The sequence below is a fragment of the Rousettus aegyptiacus genome, unplaced genomic scaffold (genome assembly GCF_014176215.1).
Source record: "Rousettus aegyptiacus isolate mRouAeg1 unplaced genomic scaffold, mRouAeg1.p scaffold_m13_p_2, whole genome shotgun sequence".
NCBI lineage: Eukaryota > Metazoa > Chordata > Mammalia > Chiroptera > Pteropodidae > Rousettus > Rousettus aegyptiacus.
In genome coordinates this window covers 68,075,533-68,088,620 of record NW_023416295.1, presented here as the reverse complement: position 1 = coordinate 68,088,620, position 13,088 = coordinate 68,075,533, and the positions used below count along the sequence as shown (strand labels likewise).

General features: G+C 37.9%; 1 protein-coding gene and 1 long non-coding RNA gene across 4 annotated transcripts in view; both read right to left on the bottom strand.

Annotated features, from left to right (window-relative positions):
* The window catches only part of ZEB2 (zinc finger E-box binding homeobox 2), a 131,217-nt gene that overhangs the window by 110,327 nt on the left and 7,802 nt on the right, over positions 1-13,088 (bottom strand). The window lies entirely within an intron of this gene.
* LOC107512941 overlaps positions 1-13,088 on the bottom strand; it is a 78,086-nt gene extending 64,998 nt beyond the window's left edge. Inside the window, exon 1 of the long non-coding RNA XR_001597443.2 lies at positions 1-13,088. This exon is cut by the window's left edge and continues 56,323 nt beyond it. This is a non-coding gene — a long non-coding RNA (uncharacterized LOC107512941).

The window sequence follows — 13,088 nt, the reverse complement described above, 5'->3', positions numbered from 1 at the left end:
ATTAATAAGCAGAGTTCACTTCGGGAGGAAATTTTTCTAGTAATATTTTATTAACCGGTTTTTGAGGCTTATAGATAGAATCATAAAGGTAGAGTTAAAGATTCTAAAGGAACATATCGGCCTTATTATAACTCTCCAGTTCTTCCTTAAACTTTAAAAATAAAACTTCAAGTATTTATTGGATTGGTTAAGTCTTTATGTCTGTACTACCTGTTCTGTGAAAAGATATTTCCCTTCAGGTCCCTATTTTATTGATGGGCATGTTGAGCAGCAAAGCAAATCCATATTAATCAGAACTTCAAGTGTACAATTTTGACCCTCCTAACAATTTTAGGCTTGCAATTTATGTTGTTACGTTTCTTAATATAGGTCTGAAATATGTGTAGCATTGCTTTTAGGAAATAAAAAACTGATAGATCATGCCATCTATGGCAGCGTTTGTTCAGCATTTGGTACAAACGGGAGAAAAAGATACAGAATGCATGGATTGATTTTCAAATTACCTCAATATTTTGAAAACATTTTCACCTGCATGCTGAGAATGCTAAGAATGGCAAGGAAGGCAATTGTGCATTTGCACAGCCTCCACTGCATTCATTTATAAATTACCTCATCACTGACTGAAATTAACACTGATTCTTACAGGCAATTTCTCAATTTCCAATGCTAATTACATTTTTTTTACTTTTAAATTCTGTACCACCTGTTTTGGGCAAGACATCTTAGGCAGCGCGACCGCATTTAATCACAATTTTAATTAACCGCCCTGTAGATGTGAAAAAGAAGCAATTATAATGTAGATGAATGATGATTTTTCTGCATTAAATTGTTTTGTTTCCCTGGTATGTTGATTGTAACACAGCACACAAATACAGTAACTGTACAATTTTTTTCTATTGTAATTTAGTAATTGTTTTTGGAAAACCAGTTTGGGAATGAGTGACTTCATCTGTTTACAAATTGATTGATACTGTTCACTCACTGATTGCTGTGGCGTATATTTTGGTATTGCACAGCCTAGCATAAAATATAATTAGAGATGCACAGGCTTTGCAGCACCATTTTGGAATCTGAAAATCAACTGTAACTGAAGTATGTTTTCCTTGAGCATACTAGTATCGGTTGGGGCTGATGAAATGATAATCAAAACAATGGGCTTTCCAATTCCACCACTAGTAGAAATCCTTGGTTTCAATCTGATAGTCTAATATGGTAAGTTTATGAATTACTCTGTACTAGGCCTGGGAGCTGGGGGCTGGCAAATCTGAAGCTTGCACAACTCACTCAGATCTGTATCAGAAGAAGCATACAAGTGAGGTAAAGAAACAATGATGGAAAATAAAGAGTTGCTGCTTTGGAAATGGAAGGATTGTTCCTGACACCCAGGCACAATGCTCTGATGTGCTGTAGCTCTAGACTATCTCATCTCTACATTGTGATACAATAAGATCACATTCATGCTCCTGGCTTGCAGATACTGATCGTTAAAGCCCTACCTCACTGCAGATAAATTCAAAGATCTTATTTATGTGAAGCAGACAGAGCTTGCTCCTCACTCAGCTAGTTATGGGATGGGGAGAAAAGACAGCCATCCATATCTGTTTATTTGAAACCTGATGCTGACTGATGGCTAGAAGATCTTACTATTCTCACGCAAATTGGCTAGAAGATCTTACTATTCTCACGCGAATTAGAAGTTCCTTCAGGAATGCCCTATTCTCCCCTCCCAGTCCCACAAAAGTTCTCAGTTAATGCACTTCGTTGGCATCACAGGGCCGGAGCCTCTCTCCAGTCATCCAATGAATAGCTCTAAAATGTGCTCACTTGGAAGAGCCCTGGGCTAGGCCATTTCTGCTGGACTGGAATAAAAGGGGAAAAGGCCATGTAAGCAATTGTGGATGTTCAAAGGAAACTATTTATGAGATATCTTCATCTCTACTTTGCTTCTTTTAATATGCCATTCCTTAGAAGATCCTGAACTAGGACAGTTCGTTAAAAGGTGAGAAGTCATGTTGGTCCTAACCTTGAGTTTGTTATGAAACATAGCTAGGATACGGCTTCATTTAGAGCAATTTATGGATAGGATTTTATAAACTGGTGCAACAAAGCAGATAACGTTGAGCTGGGGGTTGCGGCTGGAGGACTATTTGAATCTTCTTTTTTTGTCTCCTTTATAAACAGTTGCTAATAAAGTATTAATAAGAAACACCAAACCAATGCTGAAATTCACTTCATATATTAAGTAAGAATCTGCCCCATCGATGCATTAAAAGGTCTATCCTTTTGCCAGGTTAGACATTTGCACGTCTAAATCTTGTTCACACCAGTGGGACTGGATAAATAAATCTCTCATGAAAATTTGAGAAAAGAGGCCAGAGAGTATCTTGTAATCTATGCTGCTAGCAAGTGTGTCTTTTTCAAGTATGATATTACACAAAAGCTAGAAATAAAGGCTAATCTTGCCTTGTCACCCCTACCTGTGGCAACCTTTCTGGCTTTGAGAATCATTTCCTATAAATGAGCATTGTGTAAAATGACTACTTTTAAAAAAGGCAATTCATTTCAGTTAGTAAAACTGTCACTGCTGAGAAAGTGTGCTTAGGGCAGGTGAAAATGTGTATGTGTGTTACTCTAGAGATTCAATTTCAAATTTTTAGTGCAGTCTCACCGGTTAGCAGCAGAAATACTTTCATGCTGCTAAATATGTTTTTCACCTTTGCCACCTTCCTCACCTTACTTATAACAGCTCTCAGGAAAGATTTTATGAATGGAGGTTAAAATAACCTTGAATATCTCAAATTATAGCCTCTTTACATAATGGAAAGGGAGTGTTTTGGCAATAGACTTAAAACAATTTTTTTTTTCGTAAAGTTGTTCCAGCAATGCTTGTTTGGAAGTTTCTAAAAGTGGCAGCATCTGCACTATTGCTGAGACGAGATGTCACTCTACGAACCTTTCTCCAAGCGGTTAGCCTTTGAGAGAAAATAAAGTACCTGATCCCGGGCCTTAGTCAGTCTTAGCTCCCCATATCTTCACACTCTGACCCACTGCGCGTTCCTTTGAGCAGAGAGCTGCTTGCCATGGCTACCTCCTCAATATAAACTTGCTAACTAATCTCTTAGCAAACACTTGAAGCAAACTTGAAGGGAGGAGAAAGAGGCAGAGGGGGAACAAAAAATCCGGCATAGATAAAGCTCAAGACACATTCAGTGGGACACTGGAATCTAAATTTCATACTAAACTTCAGTTTTCTTTTAAAGAACTAGCTGTTGTCGGTGAGACAGGGATTTTTGTAACAATTATTTTGTTTTTAAGCCTAAATCCTAATTCTTCTGCTGTCTCTTAAATAGGGCTCACTTTAACATAAAGTCCTTTAATTTTTTTTTCCTGCCAGTAGCAATGTGCCTACCCTTATAGGTATTTGTAAATGATTTCTTTTACAACCAAATACATTTTTAATAATGTGTCTTTTTAAAAGTCTACCCAGACTGTGTACATACCAGGTAATGTTTTCTTGGGAATTTATGTGAAAACCCACTGTTGGAAATAAATAATGACTTTCAACCAGTGATCAAAGAAAAATAAATCTTTTACCCTAATAAGACTTTTTAAGACTGGAATCCCATTCTTAAATGGATAACAGTTAAGAAGCTACCGACAATCTATTTATTTCCAAAGCTGTGTTTTAACGTTGGCTACACAGAAAATGGAGGAGCAAATGAAACCTAGCGGCTTCAAAGTTAAAGCTTTTAAAATTAAGTTGGTATGTAGTATTTGAAAACACATTGTTTGGAATTTAAGTTTTAATATCTAGGAATAAACAGAGCATTAAATCAAGCAAAACTGTGACAAGGCCAATACGCACATGGATGATGCCAGGAAGGCATCTTCAGCCCTTTGTTCACAGCCTAACAAAACTGTGCCGTCACACCACTTTAGTTCAACAGTGCCTGTCGAATGGGCATCAGCAGATCAGCCAATGCCTGTCATGCACAGAGCCTGAAGACAGTTTGAAAGCAAGGGCTTATACGACCCCCAAGTCTAGTTGGAAAATGGTGAGGATTTTAAATCATCTAGTAAATATACCGGCACACACACCCTCCAAAGTTAGCAAAGGTGGGAGAGAAAGACAAAATGAGTAGTGGTTAAAAAAAAAAAAAAAAGACATTAAGGAGAAAAAATAACGTACTTGGGCAAAGGAAGCACTTTTCGTGTTTGTTTTCTTTACACGAGCAATTATGAAAGTTTTGCAATCAGAATTTTTCTTACAGTGACATTCCCAGTAGTAAAATAAAAGTTTAATGTCATTTCTATTTTAAGATTCTGCCACATTTTTTGGCCTTTAAGCAACTGAATAAATGTTTTTACGTTATCAGGATAGGAGGGCATTATCTGACAAAGAAAACTTGCAACCCCATGTTATTCAAAGGAATACCTCTTCAAATATAATTTTTCCTATGTGGCTGTTTTTGTGGACCAAATGCATTAACTTTTGAGTTTGCAGTCTCTGTGAACATTTAATCGGCCTCAGAAGGGAAGCTGGGAGGAAACAAACCTGGTAAGAGAAGGAATTGTTAACTCTCTACAAGTTAACAATTAGGAAAGAAATCCAAACCGCCTTATTTTCCTCCTATAACACTGATCATGAGATTTGGCTTTTGAGCTTTAATAAGTGCTGTGGAGGTGCCTCAGAACTTTCCTCCTGTTTAATTAAGTGTGCCCACTCCTCCTAGGCATCCAATCAGATTAAATGAGAGCCAACCCCCGGAGCAGGATGGTGAGCCCTAGTGGTAAGAATTAGCTGAAGGTGTTCTCAGTCTCTCCACCTTTCAAGTTCCTCCAGGATAGGCTGCTACTAAGATCGGGACAGTTGAGATTTTCCTTACACTAAAGTTGAAAAGCTCTCACTCTCAACCTCTCTCCCACACCTCTCTGTCTTTCACTCTGCTACTGTCAGTTTGCTGCCTGTACTTTAGCTGTCTCTTTTCCAGTCTCTACTCTGTCAGTTTCTGGCCTGCCAATTTCAACTTGAAGCTTGACTGGGCTGATTTGATGCAAATACCTCCAGGGAAAACCCTGAAACTGATGAACAGTTATGTCAAGTCGATTTTGCACCATCGGGAAAAGGTAACCTCTGCGAGAAAAAAAACAACAAGGTTAAAGAGACAAGGGCTTTTCACGTGTAATACCTCTGCTGCACATCTCGTTCACTGTTTACCATCCCTCAGAAATTGTAACTGTCAGAATTAGTCCTAATTGCAGATGCGAAAGCTGCCATTATAATAAAAACAGAGGCAGTGCAGGCATTAAATGTAGCAGCCTAATTTGTGAGACTACAGAAAAGGTAGAGTAAATGAATATTTCATTACTTTAATTACCAGGGACTACTCTTTTCTTGCTGTCTTATGATAAGTGTTGCTGTAACTAGCAACAGCAAACATCCACTAAAATATAAAGTGCAATAATCGTCCTGCTGTCAGGATCACCGCTTTAAAATACGAGCCGGGGAAAAAATATAATGGTTTATCTATTTCTTAGAGATTGCAGAAGTAGAAGATGGAAATTCATTTAATGTCATGGGGAAAAAAACGCACACACAAAGGCACCAGTAAACAGGTTTTAGTCAGAGAATAATGGCTCCAGGAGAGAGAAGGGGAAAAAAAAAATCAGTTGGCTATACATTTGAAATTTTAGCCCTAAAAGAATGCTGGAAACTGAAAAGTAGGAGGTAATAGTGTTTGGACTTTTTAAGGCAAAATTTTGTTTTGTGTTGCACAACGAAATTGCTCCAACATTAGAAAATAAGACTCCAGTGACTGGGGGAAAGACAAGAGGAGAGCAAGTGGTTTTCAACAGATTAAGCAAAGGTGGAAAAAGTTCAAGTTGGCAAAAGTTTAGAAGATCAGTCCAGTTCCATTTAAAAAAAAAAAAAAAACGACTAGATAAAGCCTGCCAGAAAAAGGACTTTGCCTTCAGTTTCAGACTACTGATTCATAAGATTTGGGGGGTATCAATAATTACTCACCACTGACACCTTAAAAAGCCCTGGCATCTCTCTATAAATGTCAATTTCAGGTAAAGGGGCAAAGCCCGGTGGTGAGGTGGCTGGAGCGTAGGAGGGTGAGGTGGGTCTGAGAGTGGGGGTGTGGTTGAGGAGGTTGCTGAGACTGGTTGAAGCCAGCCTGTCTCTGCATTTATCACTTTGTCCCAGAGGAGGTGTTTGTTCAACATAGCAGTTTGACAGCACAAAAACACTGTGGCCAGAAGCCCTATCAAAGAACCTACTGACACATATCATTTGTGGTCTTGGTTTCACAGGGCAAGGCTACCTCACACTTTATCTGCACAAGTATAAAACTCCACACATTTCTAAATGTTCAGTATAGTTTGTTTAATCCTCTCCATTTTTTCTTTTAAATATTGTAAATACTACCTTGAAATACCACCTTTATTCAGGGTTTCTGAATGCTGTTTTAAAAACCATAATAATTTGCAATCAATTTGGCATAATCTGTGTTAAGGTTGGTAATACCGAAGGAAAACGGGAGAAAACAGTTTCAAAGCACAAAGCTTGTAATTTATCCTAAATAATACACTTAAAGCTTAGATTAATAGGTTCAAGTAAGTTTTGTAAGAGTCATGTGGCACAGGGAACACTTCTTTTTTCTTACGATAAATCCTACTAAATAGGAGTGTACATTAATGCTTTACCTCTACCATTTTTGTTGAAATGTATTTCATTCACAAGCTATATGATTGCAGTGAAAGTTTAAGAGGAAAAGTACCAGAGTTGGGGTCCTAGGGTGCATTTGTGTATATGTGCATATGGGTTGTATTTAGTTTTCAAATTCCCATCAGCAGAGGAAAGGTGATGGAAAACCTTTAGGGGACAACCATTTTGCTTAGAGATTTCCCCCTCTTAATGGCTCTATTTATTATGAAAACACAGCTTACTGAGTTCTTTATATATAAACCTCACCTCTTAAAACTGAGAAATCTCATGATGTGAAACACTTCCATTGATGTGCTTTGTGTCTAAAATAGAAACTTAGGTACTTCCAAGAATAGGCATATTGCAGAGTTTCTTTGATTACAGTTATTCAGACGTCTAAGACAATATAAATATAATTTAAACTAGGAAACAGTGAAAGCTATATATTATACTTATAGATCACTTGGGCACTGAATCCTCAAAATTTACTCATCCGTTTAAGTGAGAGAGAAAAAAATCTCATCATACATGGAATGATATCTTAATCCGTTGATCTATTATCGATTACTTATTTTTGGAGGGAGTGTATATCACCTTATCAAGAATACCTTTCTTTCCTAGAGCTGATTATAAAAAGAAATATGAAAACATACATAAAGAACAAAAATCACTGTATTGTCATATTAGCAATTTAACTATTAAAGAGGAATCCATTATACATTTTTAGTAGAATACGTTTTGCCTTTTCGTCATGGGAAATCATTAATGACAATTACCTGTTCCCAAAATACTGAAGTCCTTTACCCCTATTACCTAAGATTATTTAAAAATGTTTCCACCTTATCATTGTGTGATTTAAAAACACACCTTTACGTATTTGGTCTTGTGATGAAGTTAAACTAACCAGTTCTACATTTATTGTTTGCTTGAAAGAATATCTTCATTTAAGTGGGATTTAAATTTTTAACTTCAAAATATTCAAGTTCAGAATTAGGTCTCCTCCAGTTTAGAGTGTGTGTGGGTTTAAGTTGAAATGACACACAGCAACCCAGAAAAATAAAGAACAAATAAAAATGGATTGCACATAATAGATTATTGAAAAAGTTATCTGGAGTCTGAATTTTATAGTAATGTTTCTTGAGAAAAGGAAGGCAACTTTAATATGTACATTAACATTTCTGTATTGTCTTTTAATTCTAATGATTACTTCAAATCTCAGCCCTTCAACTCAGCTCAGTAATAGAACTAAATTTGTAAAAAAAAAAAAAAAAAAAAAAATCATGAATCATTATGATGATTACATCCAATTGAAAAATGAAAGCGAAGTTCAATCAGATCCTTCTTGAAATGTTTGCTTCCCTTACATCCCTTATGTGTCCCAGCTGCTTGCTCTTCCAAAGTCTGGTTTTCAGAAGCCGATACTAATTTCTAACCAAGACTGCAGTATCCACTATAACATCCACATGGCTTTATCAGCTATCATACTTTATTGGGTCACAAACATACAATATCTGCTTAGACACTGATCATTTTCCTTCTCTTTTCTCTTTTCAGCTCCTCTAACTTTCCTGTCAGGAGCCTGAAAAAATATGCGCAGTTACTGTTGCTGAGGGGAGACAAAGTTTAACTTCTGGGTTGGCATTCGGAGAATAATTCATGAGCAGATTTCTAGCAAATGATATGATTTGCTAAATTTTGGTCTTTGATTTATATTTATGTACTCCTGCTACTGCTAAGGTTTTGCCAACCTCAATTAGATCATGAATGAGATCATTTTAATTCAGCCCCCAAACTGTGACCTGACCATGGTCTGAGAGTGTTCAAAAAGTAATTTTAAGCCTCCTTTTGATTTGAAAAGGAATACTGCATGCCTGGTCGTTCATACAAATAACATAAAACTTAATTATTGGATGATTTGGCAGAGGACCTTCTTGCCAAACAACAGTCAATGCCAGCTACTGTGATGCTGGCGGTACCCGAGCCCCCGCATGCACAGCCCCCTGTATACAGCGTTTGTTCATTGTGTCTCAGGACAAGATCTTTCAAATAGGATTCATGGATCTGGGAGGCAGGGTAGAAGTGAAGGGTGTACCATATTTATAACTCCAGATTAAAAAAAAAATGCTGTCTCACCTAGAAGGGAAGTAGATCTGCGCTGTCAAATCACCAGGAGGCTGTGACAAAGGGAGCTTGCAGCCTGACACACGGTGTAACAACATAGCAAACACCTTTAATTCTGTCATGTCTCATACCCTTTACTTTCTCACACATTTGTGGCTGTTCGAATGTTGACACCTACACTCTTTTTCGAAACTAAATAAGGCAATCTTATTTAAGCCCAAATGCAACACCTGTAAAGTTATTCTTGTGCCCAGCAAAAAATAACCATTAACTCCTTTCTCTTATAAATGCCTCACTGCTTGCTTTGAAAAGTCTCAAGTTGGTAACAGCCGACCAAAGGCTCTCATTCTGAGGTTCACATGACTTTCCAAGCTCCGAAAGATAGGCAAAACTTCCCCCTTGAAAAGATGTGAGGGCTGCGATAATGTCACTGTCCAAATTGGCCTCTTGCAGCTTTTCGAGTTGAAGCCCCTTTCTTCATCGCAAACTTCTGGTGTCTTTTACAGTAAAGAGAGAGGCCCCAACTGCTTCAATCCCTCTAGCTACCATAGTCTAATATTTTAAAAGCTGGAAATGAAAATAGCTTTTCTAAAGATATTTCCTGAAATTTTTAATGTGCTGCCTTGATTCCTTTCTTTTTTTTTTTTTTTTTCCTTGCCAATTATAAACCAGCATTTGGAGGGCTTATGAGCAATGTAAGTCCACCTCATCTAATTAAACCACATTGTTTTAAGAGCTTGAACAGTTTTCACATCTACAAGACTTGTCTGAATAATAAACTGCTAGAGCCAGAATTCTGAGTGTCTTTGGAGAACCAGGATTTTATCTGCTGAGCGCCAAAGAGCCGGGCATTCAAAGAGTTAAAGAGTGTTCCCGCATTGCTGGGTAGGTTAATATCACAGCTGCCTGGTAAAGCATTATCCCCGTACCTCACTTAACAAAAGCCTCCTTTTGCAAACAGACTCCCACTTTCCCCCCAAGTGTCCAAAGGTGTTTACTGAAGTAAATCTGCCTAAATCCTTCATTGCTAGGGTCATGGGGGTGGATAGGAGGGGTGGAAGGTGTAGGGATAATCTCTTTTTGTAAATTCTGTAAATCTTCTGGGAAAAAGAAAAAAATTCAGGAATCTGTGTCACATGCTCGTGTACAACTTCTAATATCTCTAGTAGTTTTGCTCTTATAAGTAAAATCTGCCACAATGACTATCAGAAAAGCCACATTTCCAATTCTTCACTCTGTTGTTTGAAGCAATTGCACTTCCAAAGTTGTGTGTGTGTGTGTGTGTGTGTGTGTGTGTTGCATGCTTAATCTAATTGTTGAAGAAAAACTGTTGGTATCTTAAAAGCGATTTCAGAAAAAGAAAAAAAAAGATGAAGTTTAGGAGCAAGATAATGTAGCTGAAAAGTTGTCAGGGGAGGTTTCTGCTCTTGCTATAGTCTCATTCCAATACCATTAACTGCATGTTACTTTTGCATGTTAAAAATGGAGGCAAATAGCACAGTAAAACCTGACAGGTCCGCCTGCGAGGGTTTAAACAGCTCCCAGTAAGAAGGAGCCCTTTAGGCATAAACTTTCTCTCTCAAGAGAACGTGAACACCACCAACCCCTCCTTATAAATCCTGAAGCATCCAGTTTGAGATACAAAAAGGCTGTCATCTCACAAATGTTAAACATACTAAAAAAATCTGAAAAAAAAGTATGGAGAAGGTGTGAAAAACGTGGCACTTTACAGCCCTCAAAGCTTTTTAAAATAGAACAACTTTTCCCCCTAAAATTCTTTTCAGAGAATTTTTTTTTCCTTTTTGGCTCATTTGAGAGTTTCTTTCTTGGCTTTTTTCCCCTTTCATTTGAAAATATGAATTATCATAAAAAGTCAGGGGAAAAAATGGGAAAGTCTTTTCCAGTTTTCCTGAAGATTTATCAGTATATTTAGGCTAGGTGTAAGCACGTCTCCTGTTTTCTCTGGGCCAGTCACCCATCACTGAAACCAGACCAGGGCCTCCGGAGACTTTATCCCTTCTCTGCTGAGCAATCCCCAACCTCTCCTCCCCCCTACCCTGTGCCCTCATCTTCCCCATCTGATGGTAAACAATAAGAGTAAAGCCAAATAGTAGGTAGCACTCAAGAGTGGGAAGTCCATACACCTGACCCCAAGTCTAACAGGCTTTTGGGGGAGAATTTGATCCCTCCCTGACACTTTTTACCTCAAGTGTTGAGCGGGTGGCCATGAATAGCACAGACATGCCATCTTGTAACACTATATGCCTGTCAGGAGGACAGGGCCTGGTTGTGCATCCGCTATATAAGGCTGGTAACTAGGGAGGCCCAACAAACAGCCACAAACACCTAAGTTATTTTACTCAGTCACTACCCTCTGCCTGCCTCTCTCTCTCTCTCTCTCTCTCTCTCTCTCTCTCTCTCTCTCTCTCTCTCTCTCTTTCTTTTCATCTTGGCTTTCTGTGGCAGAATGCAAATGGAGCCTGCCGGCGGTGAAAGGGCTGAATTGTGATTAAGAAGAAGAAGAGCTCCTTTCTTTGTTCTCCCCTCAGGGGATGTTTACTGGGAGAGACACAGCGGATCAGATATGAAAGGCATTCAGGTCAGCATTGATGTGAGCGAAAGTGAAATCATACCTAAGGCATTCAAAAGACCGCCGTGTCAGGGGTTCAGCTAACGGTGCAGCTACTGTGTGTGTCTTCCCGGAGAGGCAAAAATCTTTTCACAGACTGGCGATTTTTTTCTCCTTAATTTACTACAAAATTATAAAAGTTGTGTCCCGTTTTTATATCCTACCAGATGACTCAAGAGTTAGTATTTTCTCTCTTTAGGGACCACACGCGAAATCAGATCAATTTTTAATAACTGTATTACCTATATGAACCAGCAAGGCACCATCTGAACTGTGAAATCTTTTTTTTAAGCAGGTGTATTCATGTGTGCTACATATATGCATAATGTGGAAGGGAGAACTAAATGAAAAGAAAAACCAAAAAAATATACGCATAGGTGGATGGTTTTCCTTCTCACTTTCCTCAGAGGAAACACAAGACAACACACACAGTATAAAAACAGTAAAGAACACCTTAACACAATTTTTTTTATTTACTTTGTAACTACCAGTTACACTTTTCCTAAGAGCCTTCATTCTGACACAACTGTCACCCAAGATAAAGGTATTTGGCACATAGTTATTAAGGCAAAAACTTCCATAGAGTCTACTGATTATTATTGCTTTCTTTTTAAAAAATTTTTGATGAAGAAATACTTGGCTCTTACTTTTTAAAAGTTTACACTCCTCACAGCCCAAATAGTCATTCAATAGATTTTCCAAGTGGTAAGCTGATGCTATTGGCATAAACAGAGTTATGTAAATATATATAAAATTAACGAATCACAGCAAACTACAAATAATGAGGAGGTGCCTAGGTGTTTCAAGTTTAAAAATGAAAAAAAAAAAACAAATCACATTTCATCTTCTGATTGCTAAAGAAAGAAAAGAAATAGGGAGGAGAAAATAGTGCTATATTTATTGGTTTTAAATCATCCTTCCCTCTGCTCTGAATTATTTTTTTTCAACCTTCACATCTTGGCTAAAAAGCATATTTGGGCTTATGTTAACATCTGCTTTTGTGGTGACATTTAATTCTGTATATTTTCAACTAGTGTTTCTGCATCACAGATTTTCCTCCTTTATCTCTTTGCTCTAAAAAGACAACCAAAGAGCAATCAAAAAGGTGTCTGACTTGGCCATTCAGACAATTGCCCCCTTGTGGGAATGCGGGAATGAATGGTACAGTGGACACCCCAGCACCATTGACGTTATAAACATGTAAATGAAACACATTAGGGCAGACAATCAATTGTCTGTGAGCATTGCAAACCTGCACTCCCTCTCTCTGTGACAGGCACAAAATAGTGTCTACCTTGGGAAGCCACGGTGCTGGAGAGGAAAAGGACAAAGAGTTGCCTTTCACACAGAAGAAAATGCACCTTAAAAGCCTTAGAAGAATGTAGATGACAAAAACTGTTGTTAAAAAAAAGAATCTCCCACATCTTGGAATAAATGTGGCTCTGCTAGAGAGCTAGCAACACCCTCCTTTCCTACCTTCAGGGCACACACACACATTTTTCCCAGGAAATATTCTTAATATGGTTTTAGGGTCTTTGATAACCTCTTGGAATTCTCTTTACTTTGAGCAAATTAAGCAAGCAAGAAAGGAAGCATCTGAAATATATGACATAGCAGTTTACTTTT